This window comes from Zea mays, chromosome 5 (assembly GCF_902167145.1).
Source record: "Zea mays cultivar B73 chromosome 5, Zm-B73-REFERENCE-NAM-5.0, whole genome shotgun sequence".
NCBI classification, from domain to species: domain Eukaryota; kingdom Viridiplantae; phylum Streptophyta; class Magnoliopsida; order Poales; family Poaceae; genus Zea; species Zea mays.
This window is the reverse complement of record NC_050100.1, coordinates 93,528,340-93,546,286: the sequence shown is the minus strand read 5'-3', so window position 1 is coordinate 93,546,286 and position 17,947 is coordinate 93,528,340. Positions and strand designations below refer to the sequence as shown.

Genomic DNA, 17,947 nt, shown 5'->3' with positions numbered 1-17,947 from the left:
TCAGAGTCTACAAAGTCCCTAAGTGTGATAAGGATCAAAGAACAAACAGAAAACAAAAGAGTACAGACTGCACACCAATGTTGAATAAAATGCAGATATTCTTTTATGAATGGACAGGATACCCGACACTTCGTTAATGAAGTTGTTGCGATACTGGATGCATCACATGGCAGACCAACAACAAACAAAAAATCATTACGAACCAATTATATTCATATCTAAAAATTGAGGAAGTTGTTCTTTATACACTTGGATGTATTCATATCTAGAAATTCCTCGCCACATAAGAGAAATTAGCTCTTGTTCATCCAAGCATGGAAAGCATGGTTATTTAGACAGCGTACCAAAATTAAACTGGCTTACAAACAGATAGAGTAACTGGCAGCCACACTGTTTATGAACGGACAGTGTACAATACATGGGTGTGAGTACATAGGATGAAAGAACTCAACAGTTGCCACATCATTTGAACATGCAATGGAAACATAAATACATCAGAAAAAATGATACGATGGTTAAAGAAACAAACCAATTGACCGACAGACGCAGATGAAGTCGTGTTGCTCGGTGCGGTAACAAGGGCGAGTTCCCATCATGTAGGATCAAACCCCTTATCTTGAAATGCAGTGTTACCAGTTGTGGAAGCCCCATCTGATGAAGATGCAAAAAAGAACCGACTGGTTAACCAAAGATACTTGACAGGTACTTCACATGTGCTAGGAATTCAGTGGTAACAGACTACATGTTGGAACAATAGCCAAGGCAAGAGCATTGCTTTCCTCCATAGCTGATACAGCAGGATTTGGATCATTTAAGCCCTATGAGCAAATAAAACTTCAGAGTTCAGATTGTAGAAACAAGCACATAAGGTTTAGACCATAATATTAACAAGTTAGTTTACCCACCAGTAAGTCACCAGTATCGGCCACCTCGGTCTTGGGAGGTGAAACAACTTCAGTAACAGGTGGTACCAGAACAGGCTCTTCAACTGGTGCATTTTCCTCTTCAACAGAAGCAGGCTCAGGAATGTCCTCCGATTCTTCAGGTTTGTATGTAAGAAGAAGCCTCTTAGGAAGTTCCTAATGAAAAAGTGACCTTATTCCAGTACTCAGAAGAATACCTAATGCGAGAAATAAACCATAATACCTCAAGGTAGTTAACACAAGGCTGAGTGTGAAATTTAAGTTTAGTAATAGAAGCAAATGCAAAAATTAGTTGTGTAAACCAATAATTGGGTAAAAGGAAGTTATGTTGTTTAAAAGACATGTGGTATCTCAAAAATGAAAACTGTTATAACTGGTGAAGAAATTATGAAGGTTAAAGCTATGTGTGCTTGAATTGATATATCTTCACATCAACAGTCTCATCACAGAAAACAGGAAATATAAGCAACCATGTGATTTCCCTATTGCATAAATATATGAGCCCAGGCACCAAGTTTGGCATCGGGGGGCGATGAGGATGTGGCGGGAGAAGGGTTCTGCTCCCGTGGTCGCGTGCTGGGCACCGTATCTTCATGCTGTAGTAAGGGGTACCCTTGTTTCAGGGTACCGACAGTTGTCTTGCCAACTTTTTCAAACAGATTATTTTTACCAAGCGTTGTCTAATCATGATAGGTTTGATATCAACCATGTTTAGACTTCATAATGGATCAAAACAAAGAAAAATAAGCGACAATTTTTTTATTGCGCAAAAGAAGAAGAATTTTAATTATATTATTAAAACAAAATAATAAATACAGAGAAGGGAGGAAAAACACCATTGCAACGATGAGAAAAGCAACAACCGGATAATTGGATATCTCTTCAGTCGAAATGGAGGAGCATAATATATTGTGCCAAGAAATAGGCCAAGGCAGTATAAAGAGGTAATGAAAGGTCCAAAGTTTGATATAACAATTGAAAAACCTGCAACTGCAAATAATACAACCAAGAGCCATGCTGACTGAACTGAGATCACAAGAACACTGTTTTTGTTTACCAATATTAGAGAATTTTGATTGTTACTTCTATTATTATTGTGTAAAATTATGAAATTGGGTATCAATATTAAATAGAAGATATTGTAGATGATCCAACTGGAGTTGCTCTAACAGCTATATATCAAATATTATACCTTGTTGTACTCAACTCCCGGTTTACTCTATTGGGTCATAATCATATGGATATCTAGATGGCATCTAGGTTCAGTTTGTTGATATTGGCATTTTTTTCCTATTGATAGGAAGCAAGACAATTATTGTTGGGACTGAATTGTGCACAACCTATTGAGGCTATCTCACTGCATGCAAGTAACTTAAACATATAAAATAAAGAATGTTCTCATATGAATATAGCATAATAATAGTCATGTAGCTTGGTTACTGTTTGAGTCTTTCATCAACACAATTCATTTACCGTTTATCTTCAAGAAAGTAGTACACATAAATTATTCCTTAGTGATGATCCATTTTTATCTTTTTACATCGTCTCTTTGTTTTTTGCTGCTAGACTCTCAATACCCGAGTAGCTTCTTTTTACAATGAAATTTGTAGTTTTTGTAACAGTGGACAGTTGCAAGTTTGAACCCGCGTAAGTTTGGTTTATTTCCACTTAGTCTCCTTGTCTTTGGTTCTACTGTTTTTGTGGCCTTGAGAGGAGTAACAATAAAGTTTTGGTGAAGAATCTGAAGAATGAAATATTGGGGATGGTAATAAGAGAGTTGAGATCTTGGAAAATGTTGGGCAGCTACCTCTTGCTTATGGTCTTGATGTGCTTGTCAATTATTTTGAGGACTTCAAAAAATCTAGAAAGTACATTTCTGTGTTGACTATGTTTTTTGTAAGAAGGTAAGAAGCATATATGTGGTGTATGGAGGCTAAAATTTATCATCCTTGTTTTTATTGGCACATCATTTGCAACATTTCATAGTCCTATTTGTGGTTTTTGTAAGGCAAAATACCTTTTCTGTCTTGTAAGGAAAAATACCATAATAAAGTCCAAAAAAATACAAAATTCTTTTTGTCTACTTATGAAAGTGTCCAATGTAACAGAGCTAGAGATTACCAGTTTTCCTCCTTGTAATTCAATATCTTTGCAGAAGCGAACATGCAAGGGTTGAGGAGCAGTTGGAGGAAAATCTTCAGCTAGTATTGCAAATGGGCGAGCCGTTTTATCAAATTTGTCTAAGGTGATATATTTCCCAACTTCCTGCAATCTCTAGTCCATAATTGACATTGTGTGGTCTTCAGGCAACAAAAATTCTTTGCCACTACTCCGCATGGAAACATCAAAATAGCGTGATCATACAAAAAATCTATTCATGCGAGTCATCAAAAATATTGAAACGACACCTTCTAAGAATTTAAAACGGATAAATATTACCTCCAAGGAACTTATTATCTGCACCATGGCTAAATGTCATCCCTATATAGAATCTTTTTGGGTGCTCCAAAGGTACCTGGGATGGATGTTCCATTGACAAAAGAACGCAAATTAAGTCGAAACAGATCAAAGAACACGAGTAGGAAAAGACAAATCACCCTCATCAATCCTGGTCCAACCATCATACCTACTGAGCTCAACGTCCAGGATCACACATACATGTGTACCCCTTCTTTCCTGTCGCAACGACCTCAAGCAAGGTGGAGGTGGTCGGCTAGCACTACTAGAGATATGCTTATTTAAGACGCACATTTTAAGACGTATATCAATGCATTTTATAGAACCGTCTTTTATCATATGGTGATGAGTAAGTTAAGACGGTTTGTTGGAGATCCGTCTTTAATAAACAAGTGTTTTGAGACAGTTACATAGTAAGAAATGTCTTATATTGATTTAAGATGGATTGTTATTGAAAACCGTCTCAAATCAATATACCTTTTGAGTCATTAAGATTGCAAGAATTGTCTTAGATTTTGGTTAGTATATTAGACACTTTTGTATATGAAACCATCTGAAATAAAGATATTATTGAAGTCGTTTAGACTATAAGAATTGTCTTAGATGTTAGTGAGTATATTAGACATTTCTAAATATAAAATTATCTTCATATGATATTTCTAATTAGACATATTGTGAAAAAATGTAGTAAATAATGAATTCAACTTACTTTGATGATATATCTCTTCAGTTTTTTTAAAACATGAATCCTCCTCCCTCCACATTAAGGCTATCCGCACTCATGGAACCCTAAATTTCTACTCTAAAAGGAATATTTCATCCTGGTCAGCGAGATTCTCTACTCTATCCTATAATACTCCGCGTTCATATTCACCCTAAATATCTACCCTATATCAACTACCACATATTTTATCATTTTTTCCCACACTTTTTTATCTCCACCCACCAATCTCCTTCCAGCACCAGTCTCCTGCCAGCACCCGGTAGAGCACCTGTCGCCGAAGAGAGGTTTTACAGTAGCAGTTGCATGCACCCTAGAAATAGAGTTCTGCGTTCCCCACCTTTAGATAGAGTAGCAGAAACAGTCACCGCTGCAGCTGAGATTTTACTGCATATGAAGCTCTATATCCATAGCGCACCCGGTAGAGCTCTTCGGTGCGGGCAACCTAACGTTTGGCGCGTACGACTACACCACATCGTGCTGACGTGTGAAAATTTATTTATCATTTTCTTTTTATGTCTTCACTTTCTCTCCTGACCACGAGCCCTCACTAGAGACTACCCCTCGACCCGATTCGGTTTGGACCCAATAAAAAAAGATCTTTAATATTTCGTGTCCCTTTGTTTCCTCTCCCAGCTGAGCCTGCGCCTGTACTCTGATGGGCCAACCCACTAACGTTCAGCGGCAGAGCCCGTTATTTCCCCACTTCAGCGCCCACACTTGCGCCGCGGCAGCAGAACACCTTCCTGACCCGAATTCAATCCGTGCGCAGGCACCCTCCGCCGGCGATGGCTCACGCATCGCTCGGCGCCCGCCCCACGTCCCCGAGGCGACGACCGGCACAACGCGCCCTCGCGGCGCTACCCGACACCTGCGACGAAACGCGCCAAGTTCAGGAGCGCGTCGACACAGGGGCTCGGGAACACGGTGTCGCCATCGCGGAACCCTAGCGAGATCGTCGGGAAGGTCCGAAGGTGAGCACGTGTTTGTGTAACCTTTGGCTCCGGTTCGCAATGGTGGACGGCGATGGTGACAGGGAACACCAGCAATAGCCGGTTGTGGCAGCTGCCGCCGCGTCACATAGCGCCGAGTTGGAGGGGCACATCACGTGAATAGATCTGCGCAGTCTCGCATCATGGCAGTGCCGGCGGCCTCCCGGGCATGGCGACTCTCCCCAGTCGACCAGGCACCTCTTCGTCCTTTGGGCCCGTACCCTCCGCTTCCTCGGGCGTGTCCGCCGGCCATTTGGACGCCGTCAAACCGGTTGGCCGTGTCCGGGTCATCTCCGCGCCCCTCCTCCAAATGGCCAAACCCTACCTTGTTGTAGCTAGCCTACCCCTCCAGACGCCATTATCTTCTTGGTCAGTCCTGCCCACTACTCGTCTCATCAGGTAACACTTTGTATATGGCAGTCAACAAGGAAACTCTAGTCAGTGCAAAGCTAGCCTTAACACAACTTTCTGCTCCGATAAGTTTAGCAACACATAAATGCTGACTTCTTGTCTATGGATTTCAATTAACCCCTAAGTTGGTGTATTGTGCAGCCAATGGGCATGGTTTTGCCTGGTGTGGTTGGATTCAAGTTGAGTGGGAAGTTATAGGATGGTGTCACTACTACTGACATTGTTCTTACTATGACCCAAATGCTAAGGAAGCACGGTGCTATTGGCAAATTCGTTGAATTCTATGGTAAGAATAGTAGAGAAGCATGGTTTACATCGTTGGGAGCATAATTTATCTTATTCATATATCTTTCAACATTTTTTCTCTTTAGTTCTCTTTTGCATTTAGGTGTTGGTGTGGGCGAGCTATCTTTGCCTGCTAGGGCCACAATTGCCAACATGTCTCCAGAATATGGAGCTACCATGGGCTTCTTCCTTGTAGACAAGTAGCATTGGACTATCTCAAATTGACAGGCCGAAGCGATGAAACTGTATATTTCACTATGTGCAGACTACTCTTTTACCATACCCGTTCCATCATTCTGATATGTATATATTTTTATTAATAAAGCAAAGTTGTATATATTGCATTAAATGTGATTCAGGTGTCGATGATTGAAGCATACCTGCGAGCTAACAAAATGTTTGTGGACAAGCATGAGGTTTGCCTTTTAAATTTTACAGCACTTGGGTTCCATCCATCAATTCCTAATTTATAAGAAATTGACATATTTGCACTACTCATGGTGCCATGCAGCCTGAGACGGAACGAGTTTTCTCTTCATATCTGGAGCTGGACCTTAGTGAGGTGGAGCCTTGCGTTTCAGGCCCCAAAAGGTAGATATAGTGCTCCTTAGTTATGGTTTTCTCACTGTTGGACAATAACTATATATTTGTGCTAGTGCTAATGGGGACTTGGATCATTCTATCCCTGTTTGATTTGCCATCTTGCAGGCCTCATGATCGTGTCCCTTTGAAGGAAATGAAGTCAGACTGGCATGCTTGCCTGGACAACGAAGTTGGTTTCAAGGTAATAAGCCCTTGCTTTTGTAGTCCATGATATTTCCTTACAATTTTCTTTTAAAAAATAATGTTCGTGCATCTTAAATTTATTACATGGCAAACACTACTCCAGGGCTATGCGGTGCCAAAGGAACAGCAAGGCAAAGTTGTGAAATTCAACTTCCATGGAAGGCCAGCTGAAATCAAGCATGGCAGTGTTGTTCTTGCAGCAATATGCAGCTCCACAAACACATCAAATCCTAGCTTCATGATTGGTGCTGGCCTTGTGGAAGAAAGCATGCGAATTGGGCCTTGAGGTTGGTTTAGTGTACATAATCTTTTGTTATTGTATTGATTAACTTCTCTTCTCTGTTTTCTTACATGTGGAACAACTCTTATATATATCGTCAGGTGAAGCCATGGGTAAAGACAAGCCTTACCCCTGGATCTGTGGTTGCTACTGAGTACTTGAAACATAGGTATATCTATAGTTTAGCCATCCAAACCTTGTTCTGTTAGTCCAAAATTGGGATGCGCCATGTCATCCGATGGCAATGAAGCAACTGTTTGTGGTTTCTCCATGCAGTGGCCTTCAAGATTATCTGAACCAGCAAGGGTTCCATGTCGCTGCGCATGGCTGCGCCACTTGTGTGGGCAACTCTGGTGACCTGGATGGATCTGTATCCGCTGCTATCATAGAAAATGGTACGGCATTATCGATGTTTTTTGTAGCTGCGCACATAACAAGTTTTTTTTGAATTGATTATTTGGTAGCTTATGGTCTACTCTTGCACATACAGATATCGTTGCTGCTGCGGTGCTGTATCCTACTACCTGCTCAACCTTGGGGACAGCATCACCACGGACCACATCTCCTACTCGGGGAAGATCCCCGAGGGCACACCTGCGGCCAAGTATCTGCTCGAGTATGGCGTGGAGCCCAAGAACTTCAGCTCCTATGGTGGCCGCCGCGGGAACAATGAGGTGGTGATGAGGGGAGCGTTTGCCAATATGAGGATCGTGAATAAGCTTCTTAATGGCGAGGCTGGTCCCTGGACAATCCATGTTCCTACCGGGGAGAAGCTCTACGTTTACGACGCGGCAATGGTATATATGCTTATGCTTCATTATCATCATATTGCTCGTGCTACTTATATATATATATATATACACACACACGTGAATATATATAGTCAATCAATCAACCCCTTTTGAGTACATATGTGATGTACAACTTCTGATTTTGATTGCATATTGTTTCAGAAATGGAAGGAGATGCTGTCAGTTTTACCCAATTATCGAGTGAAGGAGTATATGAAGAAACTTTACAAGACATCTGTACAACCCTAGATGAGTTGCAGTAGATTCCACCCATTAAGGACAAATGGACAATAATCCATCATCGAAGCCAAATCATAAGCTAAAAGGTAAAAATTTCACTGAATGATTTCCTAAATAATCTTGTGCTTATAGACCTGTTCAAATATTTGTTTCCTAAATACTACTATTCTAGTTTTGGAAATTTGTTGCGTTTCAAGAATATATGATCTGTCGTACTCTACTGAATATGTTCAAATTTTCTCTATGATATGCAAACTGAATGTGTAATTATTATCCTCTTTTTAGTTGAAAATATGGTGGTACATATATTTATGTCCTATTTTGCAAACTGAATATGTAGCCCCAGTCATGTCTGCTGATCGTTGTATGTGTTTCAAGTCAGCACTGGTCCTCTTGAGGGAAACACAACAAGCTTAGGAAATGCTAATTTTCAATACTGAATTTGCACTACGAGTATGGCTTTAAATACACGTCAAACGGTTGTCAGCAGACGACACAATTGGCTGCTATTCTAGTGTTTTTTTGTTTAACTTGCTAATCTAGTAATTGATCCTCTTTGCAGCTTGCGAGTTTCTGAAATTCTTATATTGCCCTTCTGTAGGTTGAGAAGATGGTGCTTCTGGCATGTGGATGGCGCTATACGATTACTGTTTGTGACTCAAGTAATCTATACACTTATGGTTGGCGCAAATACGTTCAACTAGGACATATTGATTTTGAAGATGATTTAGTTCCACATAAACTAGAAGCATTGAAAGATAGCACTATATCTCAGGTAATACCTTTTACAAACATTCCATGACATGGTTTCAAAACTTCAATTTCGCTTTTCTAGGATACTTACAAAGACTAGTTCCATACTTCTATGCACATGTTGACATCGACATACCTTATACTGATGGCTATAATCTACTTTTTACATATTGGTATATGTAGTCAGGTTTACATTAAAAGTTTAGGAAACTCACAAACAAATAGGAATATATCTAATGCTACTTAGCCCAAAGCCCCATACAAAAATATCCCTGCCAGAATTAATTAGCATGTCCTCAGATGGGACATACCAGTATTTCATAAAAATGATTGTCTCTCCAATTGTCAGCAGACTTACTTCCAGCAAAGTTCCTAAGAAGATAAGTTCTTTTGACAGATACAAAATCTAGCATTACTCTATTCTTTTTTATATATCTATATGACACTCATGATGTCACAATGTGAGGTGTTCAACTGTGTCTAACTAATAATTATTGTCTTCTCCTATTTGTTGTACAGGAAAAGATAGAATGGAACTCAAATTTTGGTGGTTACACTGGTGTGGAGACTTGAATTCATGTATACACTTAGTTAGACTCAATGTTAGTGCAAACAGTTGATGACCAAGTTTTTTAATTAGTATTTTAGTTTGGATGTATAGTACACTTATGTATGAGTTATTTGACAATGCTTATTTATGAGATATTGAATGACACTTGTCTATGTTATATTAATTATAATGTTATTAAATATATGGGCATCTGTGTATTTCTCTTTCAAATTATTATACCTTGGTATCTCAAAAATGATTATAAATTGAAGAATGTACTGTTATGTAAGTCATTTCATTTAAATTCCTAAAACGTCTAATATCAGTCTCCTAAATAAGACGGTTCTTAAAATGTCTAATATCAGTATCTTAAATAAGATGGTTTTCTGTTTAAAACGTCTATTATTATAGGATATTTTAGACAGTTCGATAAATGCTTTGTGACTTATAATGTTCGTATTCTCAACGGTTGTTTAGAATAAGTGTCTTAAATAAAAACATAATTCAAGACGGTTTATCAGACAAAATGACTTAAACAAATACCTTTTTCAGACGGTTATAAATTAAAAACTGTCTTATATAATATCTTTTGAGACGGTTTACAACCATCTTAAATGTGAGACATCTTTTGCGACTCCATCAAATTTGGACACTTCATAAACGTCTTAATAACTGAAAATTAACCGTCTCATATAACATGATTTGTAGTAGTGTAGCGCAGGAGCAGCGCACCGAAAAAGGATTCAGTCGATTGGTTAATTCAAGAATAATAAATTAACAAATAGGGGAAACAACTCACTCAAACCCTCAACTTCATCTAGAGTAGGGAAGTGTTCCTGAGTCTTGTTGAATCTTAACCCAAATCCCTATTGCATAAATATATGAGCCTAGGCGCCAGGTTTGGCATCGGGGGCGATGAGGATGTGGCGGGAGAAGGGTTCTGCTCCCGTGGTCGCGTGCTGGGGCACGAATGCCAAGGATGGCCACCTCGCCGGCGGCAGCCCGCGGCATCGACCTTGCTAGGGCGCGCAGATGGAGGCGGTGGTCATCAAATCTAGGTGGTGGTCCACGGACATGAGCCCAGAAGCCACCGTGGCACCACGCACGCTGCTGCGGTTAGTGTCGAACGACGCGCGCGGCACCATCCATGTCCATCTCCGCTGATCTCGGACTCTCCGCTGCGTCATTGGCGTCCCAACGGCTAGCTTCGCGTCTCCTGCGCTAACGTCACTGCCGCTGCGCCATCCCCAGCCTCCGCCCGCGGGGCTGCTGTTGCCGCCTCGGGTTCTCCTTCAGCCGTCGGTACACGCCGCTGGACGCGGCCGTCGCGTCCGCACGCAAATAGCCAAACAGCGAGAGAACAGCGCGTGAGAAGTTGACATTGCAAGGTCGCGAAACTCTCGCTTGCCTGCGTCGTCATCTCATCGGAGATGGAGATCCTCGGACTTGGGAACGCACCTCCACCAGCGACGTTGGCCTCCAAGGGGCGCACAGTGACGGTGATAGTGGCGGCCGCGGCCAGCATGGTGGCGGCTCGAGCGGGGGGCACGGTCGTGGATGGAGCGGAGGGGCACAGGGGGCGCCGATCTCGAACGAGGGCGTGTCAGTGTCTCGAGCGGGGGCGGCGAGTGTAGTGGTGGATGGATCAGAGCGAGGGGACACAGGGGGCGCCGATCTCGGATGGGGGCATGGCGACAGCTCGAGCAAGGAAGGGGCGGACCGGCGAGTGGCCGGGAGCGAGCCGCGTCGAGATCATGGTGGCGGCCCAACGACCGTGTCCGGCGCGATCTGGTGAAGCCGAGCAGGTTGGGGGCTACGAGTGAAGAAGCGAGACGAGAGGGACAGAGAGAGAGGGAGGGGGAGAGGGCGGCGGCGGCGGCGTCGGTTCCAGAGAAGGAGAGGTTGCTCATGGCTATTGTGGGAGGACGGGAGCGCAGCCGGATGGATCGCGAGCGGCTACCGTGCCACGGACGGTCCAGATCAATTAAAGGCAGAACGACAGAACGACAGACTACTCTTACCTTCTTAATAAGTAGTATAGATTTCTTTCATTTTCAGTTTTAAGTTTCAAATTTGAATTCATATTTGTGGAGTTCATACCTAAGTTAAATGGTTATATTCAAATAACAGTATGAACCGAATTTATTTATTTATACATTTATTTTATCTATTTTGTATAGTATTTTTCTTCTCTTTTCTCAAATTCTAGAATTCCATTTAGATATTTATTTCCAAATTGGACTACTAATATATTTCTATTAACATTATTTATTGCTCCCAAATGCACACACAAAGAAACTCCAACATGATGCATAGTTTATTTAGGGGTTATTAGCCAATTAACCCTTTTTAATTAGGGTTAATCCATGTTACAACAAATAGAGGTAAGACACATAAGGGAATTATTTCCTTTAATATAGGTTACAAGTTTGGGTATTACAGATTGTACTATTGATGAGCTCCGGCTTCATCTATGATATGGATAGCCTTTGAATCTGTCCAGTCCCTTCGGCCCTTCTAGCAGCCTTTTAACTTCCATGCACAGCTATGGGACCCTGGTCAGATGGTATCTTCATGCATAGTTATGCTGGATGGAGTATTGCTTCGAAGGCATTTAATGTTCCTCGACCAATGATTGCATTGTAAGGATATTCCATATAAACAATGTCAAAAACAACTTGCTTTGTTCTTGTGTTATGAACATAACCGAAGGTAATTGGCATTGTTATATTTCCGAATGCCACTATCTGCCTTCCTCCAAAGCCACACAGGGGATGTGTTGCGTCATGTATCTTATCATCCTGCTCCTGCATCTGCCTGAAGGCTTTTGCAAAGATGATATCTGCTGCACTGCCTGTGTCTACAAGGACGTTGTGCACCATGAATCGCTTGATGACACAAGATATGACCATTGCATCATTATGAGGGTAGTCCTTGAGTTGAAGGTCTTCCTAGGAGAAGGTGATTGGTATGTGAGACCACTTGGACATGATGAAGGGTCCCTACACTCCAACATGTTGTACCCTTCTTTGTGCCTCCTTCTTCTGCTTCTTGTTAGCTGGCTCAGAACTTGAACTGCCCATGATTGGGAGCACCAGCTTCGTAGATGAAGGTGTCACAGTTTGGGTTCCTTGCGAAGCCTTTGCCGCGGTCGTGGAAATGAGTTCACCCACGGTGGGCGCCAATGTTGGTCACTTGTTCTCAAATGCTGTGAATTAAGAATAAGGAAACACAATTGTTAAATATTAAGGATGAATGCATCTACGCCCCTGGATTGGTTTTAGTGATTAATGACAATGTAATATTATATGTGACTAACGTGTGTTTTGCAGAGCAAATGGTAAATTAGGTCACATTATAGGAAGTTGTACTACAACGGTGAAAACAATCCCTGAGATGAGAACTTGAAGCGATGCCTGAAAGAACGAATCAAAAGATGAAGGTCTTCGTATTCCGAGTGTCGAAGGAGTGTCGAAGGACTGTCTGGTGCGCCCTCTGACAGTGGGGCCAACCAGCCTCGGGAACAGCACCTTTGTCCTAGAGAAAACCCGAGAGCAACGAGTTGGGGTAGCCACCACACCGGACTATCCGGTGTGCACCGGACAAGTACTATTCACTTTCCGGTGTGCCATCAGTCCAACAACTACCTGTCAGAACTAGCCGTTGGAGACGACCGTTGGCGCACCGGTGGCGCACCAGACTGTCTGGTGCGCCCATGCGCAGAATAGCCTGGTAACGACTAGTTTGGTGGGTGAGGCTATTTATACCCCTCCACCTACCATATTGAGAGTCTTGTTGCCCACATTGGTGACCATACATTGCTAGAGCATTGCAAACACCACAAAGCATAGTGAGGTGATTAGAAAATCCCAATCCCGCATTAGGACCTCATTAGTGCAAGTGAGATCCACCTAGAGCGCACACCACATGCATTACGCTTCTCTTGGTCAAGTGAAAGTCTATGGCTTATTACTCTTGGTGATCGGCATCACCTAGATGGCTTGGTGGCGTTTGGAGAACGGTGATCACCTTGGAGGATTTGTTGGTGACCCGGTTCGAGATTATAAGCGGTCATGAGGGATCCACCGCGCCGGAGTGGCAAAGGATCACCTCATAGTGAGCACTTGGTTCTTGCGAGGACTAAGGGGGAGCGATACCCTTGCGCGGGTGCTCCAACGAGGACTAGGGAAGAGTGCCGACTATTCGATACCTCGACAAAAAAATTGGAGGAGTCTTCTAAACGTTGCTTTACATTCTGCATTTAATTCAAGCATTTTACTGTTGGGGGCCTTCATCTTCCGAAGTTCCTCAAAAACATGATTAACAATGTTTCCCAAGTGTAATATATGTACAGGAACCTTCAGACTCAGAATGAAGTTGTACATAATATGAAAAGCATGGTTGGGACGAAGGTTGAACCAGCTACGAAGCTACACGCAAGGAAGCTTCGGCTCAGTAGTAGAAAAAGGAACCGACCTAAGGAGGAAAAGACTATCTAGTCCTCGATAGATTGTTCTTAAGTCAATAGTAAACATGAAGGGCATGAATGTAATTTTACACAGGCTGCGCCCTGTGCCTATAAATAGATGAACAGTACCCCCGTACTGTTCACGCTGACTTGTATTCGCTCGTGCGTCACACTTGATTTTCGCCTTCTATCAAGCCGAAGGTACAAATGTAATTCAATATTGTTCTTGTTTATCCATGATGATATATGTCGGCGTTTCGACCCCGGGGGTCCCTGGACCGACGAGTAAATTGTCGCCGCGTGTCCCAGCCCAGATGGGTCGGCGCGAGACAGAGCACGAAGGGGTAGAGGAGACATGCAAAAGGGGAAACCCGTGGCCTTCGTGTTGTCCTGCGCCCAGGTCGGGTGCGCTTGCAGTAGGGGGTTACAAGCGTCCGCGTGGGAGAGAGCGAGGGACTTACGCGTCGGCCCATTCTCCCGCGCGGCCAACCTTCCCGTACAAGAGCCCTGTACCTTCCTTTTATAGGCATAAGGAGAGGGCCCAGGTGTACAATGGGGGGATGTAGCAGTGTGCTAACGTGTCTAGTAGAGAGGAGCTAGAGCCCTAAGTACATGCCGTCGTGGCAGCCGGAGAGGTTTTGGCACCCTGTTCATGTGATGTCGTGGCCGTCGGAGGAGCGCTGGAGCCTTGTGGAAGGAGAGCTGTCGGGGCTGTCGAGTCCTTGCTGACGTCTCCTTGCTTCCGTAAGGGGCTGAGAGCCGCCGTCGTCATGGAGCACGCGGGGCGCCATCATTATTTGTTTACCGGGACGAGCCAAATGGGACACCGGTCTTGTTCCCCATAGCCTGAGCTAGCTAGGGGTAGGGTAATGATGCCCCCCCTGTGACGTGGTCGGTCCGAGCCCTGGGTCGGGCGAGGCGGAGGCTCCTCCGAGGTCGAGGTCGAGTCTGTCTTCCGAGGTAGAGGTCGAGTCCGAGCCCCGGGTCGGGCGAGGCGGGGACCGTCGTCTGAGGCCAAGGCTGAGTCCGAGCCCTGGGGTCGGGCGAGGCGGAGTTCGTCGTCTTCCGGAGCCGAGGCTGAGTCCGAGCCCTGGGGTCGGGCGAGGCGGAGTTCGTCGTCTTCCAGAGTCGAGGCTGAGTCCGAGCCCTGGGGTCGGGCGAGGCAGAGTTCGTCGTCTTCCGGAGTCGAGGCTGAGTCCGAGCCCTGAGGTCGGGCGAGGCGGAGTTCGTCGTCTTCCGAAGCCGAGGCTGAGTCCGAGCCCTGGGGTCGGGCGAGGCGGAGTTCGTCGTCTTCCAGAGTCGAGGCTGAGTCCGAGCCCTGGGGTCGGGCGAGGCAGAGTTCGTCGTCTTCCGGAGTCAAGGCTGAGCCCGAGCCCTGGGGTCGGGCGAGGCGGAGCTTCCTATGGCGCCCGAGGCCGGACATGGCTGCTGCCAGCCTCACTCTATCGAGTGGCACAACAGTCGGAGCGACGCAGGCGGCGCTGTCTTCTTGTCAGGTCGGTCAGTGGAGCGGCGAAGTGACTGTGGTCACTTCGGCTCTGTCAACTGAAGAGCGCTCGTCAGGATAAGGTGTCAGGCGATCCTTGCATTAAATGCTCCTGCGATACGGTCGGTTGGCGTGGCGATCTGGCCATGGTTGCTTCTCGGCGAAGACTGGGCCTCGGGCGAGCCGAAGGTGTGTCCGTTGCTTGAGGGGGCCCTCGGGCGAGACGTGAATCCTCCGGGGTCGGCTGCCCTTGCCCGAGACTGACCTCGGGCGAGATCGTGTCCTTTGAGTGGACTGAGCCTTGACTTAATCGCACCCATCAGGCCTTTGCAGCTTTGTGCTGATGGGGGTTACCAGCTAAGATTAGGAGTCTTGGGGGTACCCCTAATTATGGTCCCCGACAGTAGCCCCCGAGCCTCGAAGGGAGTGTTGATACTCGCTTGGAGGCTTTTGTCGCACTTTTTTGCAAGGGGACCGGCCTTTCTCGGTTGCGTTTTGTTCCGGTGGGTGCGCGCGAGCGCACCCGCCGGGTGTAGCCCCCGAGGCCTCGGAGGAGTGATTTGACTCCTTCGAGGTCTTAGCGCGTTTCGTGATGCTTCGGCCGGTCTGGTTGTTCCCTCATGCGAACTGGCCGTAGCCCGGGTGCATAGTCGAGTCCCAAGTTCTCGGGCTGGTATGTTGACGCTATCAACGGTTTGGCCGGAGCCGGGTTTGCGAGAGCAGCCCCCGAGCCTCCGCACAGAGCGAGAGGACGGTCAAGGACAGACTCGACTTTTTTACATACGCCCCCGCGTCGCCTTTTCGCAAGGAGGAGGGGGGGAAGCGCCATGTTGCCCTCGGAGGGCGCCGAACATGGTGTCTCTAGTGAGTTGCTAACGGGTAATCCGAGTGGACGCCCGTGCCCCATTCGTTAGGGGTCGGCTAGTGGCCCGGAGGCACGCTCCAAAAGTACCTGCGGGTGATTTGCCGGACCCGGTCCCCTTTTGACAGGGTCCGAGGGCTCGATGCCTCCCTCTGGTGGGATTCCGTTACAAAATCGTTCCCGTCGGTCTCGGAAATGTCCTAGGGTACCTCGGGAGCGTAGCCCGAGCCTTGGTTATGTATCGAACGTACCCAGGGTCATCGCTCGCTCTGCGTGCTCTGAGGCGGCTGTCAGAACCCTTCGAGGGCCAGCCTACGAACCCCTGATCAGTAGTGGGCACGGAGCCCGAGTGGCCTGAGGCGGCCGTTGAACCCTTCCGAGGGGCCAGCCTTCGAACCTCTGACCAGTAGTGGGCGCGGAGCCCGAGTGCTCTGAGGCGACTGTTGAACCCTTTCGAGGGGCCAGCCTTCGAACCTCTGATCAGTATGGGAGCTCGGGGCCCGCTTCCTTCGCGGAGAAGGATCCCTTTCGGAGTATCCCCTTTCCCGATCCCTGTGGCAAGAGAGAGAAAGAGGAAGTGGAAAAGGAAACGAAATCAAATGACGTGGCGCACCTTTTTTGATGCGGTCATCATGGCGGAGGTGAAGCGTCGCCTGCTTCGCCTGCCAAAGGTGCCGCCTGTCCTGCTGCAGAGTTAATGCGACGGGACGAGTGGATAGCGGGGCGGTCATTGTGCGTGCGTGAGTCGTTCGAGGAACGGGCGTCTCGCTTTGAGTTTTGAATCTCGCGGCAGGTTCGGGCGAAGTGTTGAACGGGTCTCGCCTGGGCCTCTATATTTGGGAGAGGGACCGGTGACGGTTCTTTACTCTGCTGCTCGCCTCCCACTTAGGTTTTCGCAACCCGAGGGAATAGCCAGAGAAAGGAAACCGTGCACCCAGTCCTCTCCGCCGCCACCTCTTCTGCTTGGTGATGGCCGACCGGGTGACCATTGTTTCGCCGCGCGACCCGTGGCCTTTCTCCACTGTCACGGAGGATGACCTGGAGGCCCTCGTTGCTGATGGTTTGCTTCGCCCTCTCTCCGGTGACTCGCAACCAGAGTGGATGGCCCCTCCGAGCGGAGCCGCCCCGTCCCCGCCGCCGGGGTATGTGGTGAGCTTCGTCTCCTTTCACGAGCGGGGGTTCGGAGTGCCGGCAAGCCGTTTTATGCGAGCAATTATGCACGTCTACGGGGTGGAGCTGCACAACCTCAGTCCCAACTCCATCTCGCAAGCAGCCATCTTCACGGCGGTTTGCGAAGAATATTTGGGGATTGCCCCCCACTGGGACCTGTGGACCCATCTCTTCTCCGCAGAGCTTTTTGCCTCGCCGACGGGGGAGAGAAGAGTTCGTATGGCGGTGCGGGCCGGCGGCTGCATCCTCCAGTTGAGGCAGGCGCGGGCACTGCAGTACATCCCTGCTGAAAGTCGCCTAGAGGGGGGGTGAATAGGGCGAAACTGAAATTCTCAAAAATAATCACAACTACAAGCCGGGTTAGCGTTAGAAATATAATAGAGTCCGCGAGAGAGGGTGCAAAACAAATCGCAAGCGAATAATGAAGTGAGACACGCGAATTTGTTTTACCGAGGTTCGGTTCTCTCAAACCTACTCCCCGTTGAGGAGGCCACAAAGGTCGGGTCTCTTTCAACCCTTACCCTCTCTCAAACGGTCCCTCGGACCGAGTGAGCTTTCTCTTCTCAATCACTTGGAACACAAAGTTCTTACAAGGACCACCACAAGTTTGGTGTCTCTTGCCTCAAATACAAGTGAGTTTTGATCGCAAGAAAGAATCAAGAAAGAAGAAAGCAATCCAAGCGCAAGAGCTCGAAAGAACACAAGCAAATCTCTCTCTCTCTAATCACTAGGGCGTTGTGTGGAATTTGGAGAGGATTTGATCTCTTTGGTG

The 17,947-nt window shown here is 46.2% G+C and overlaps 1 long non-coding RNA gene and 1 pseudogene across 2 annotated transcripts; one reads left to right on the top strand and one right to left on the bottom strand.

Annotated features, from left to right (window-relative positions):
* Positions 1-469: 469 nt before the first annotated feature.
* Positions 470-1,441, bottom strand: LOC103626712 (uncharacterized). The gene is made up of 3 exons (XR_553095.4): positions 906-1,441; positions 743-818; positions 470-651 (listed from the first exon to the last, which is right to left on the bottom strand). It is a non-coding gene; the product is annotated as an uncharacterized lncRNA (long non-coding RNA).
* A 3,395-nt stretch (positions 1,442-4,836) lies between these two features.
* LOC100273695 (Aconitate hydratase pseudogene) lies at positions 4,837-9,353 on the top strand (annotated as a pseudogene). The gene is made up of 13 exons (NR_158607.1): positions 4,837-5,492; positions 5,646-5,790; positions 5,893-6,034; positions 6,149-6,205; positions 6,301-6,380; positions 6,498-6,573; positions 6,679-6,862; positions 6,957-7,024; positions 7,132-7,250; positions 7,346-7,652; positions 7,809-7,972; positions 8,488-8,661; positions 9,159-9,353. The product of NR_158607.1 is annotated as an Aconitate hydratase pseudogene (transcript).
* Positions 9,354-17,947: the final 8,594 nt, after the last annotated feature.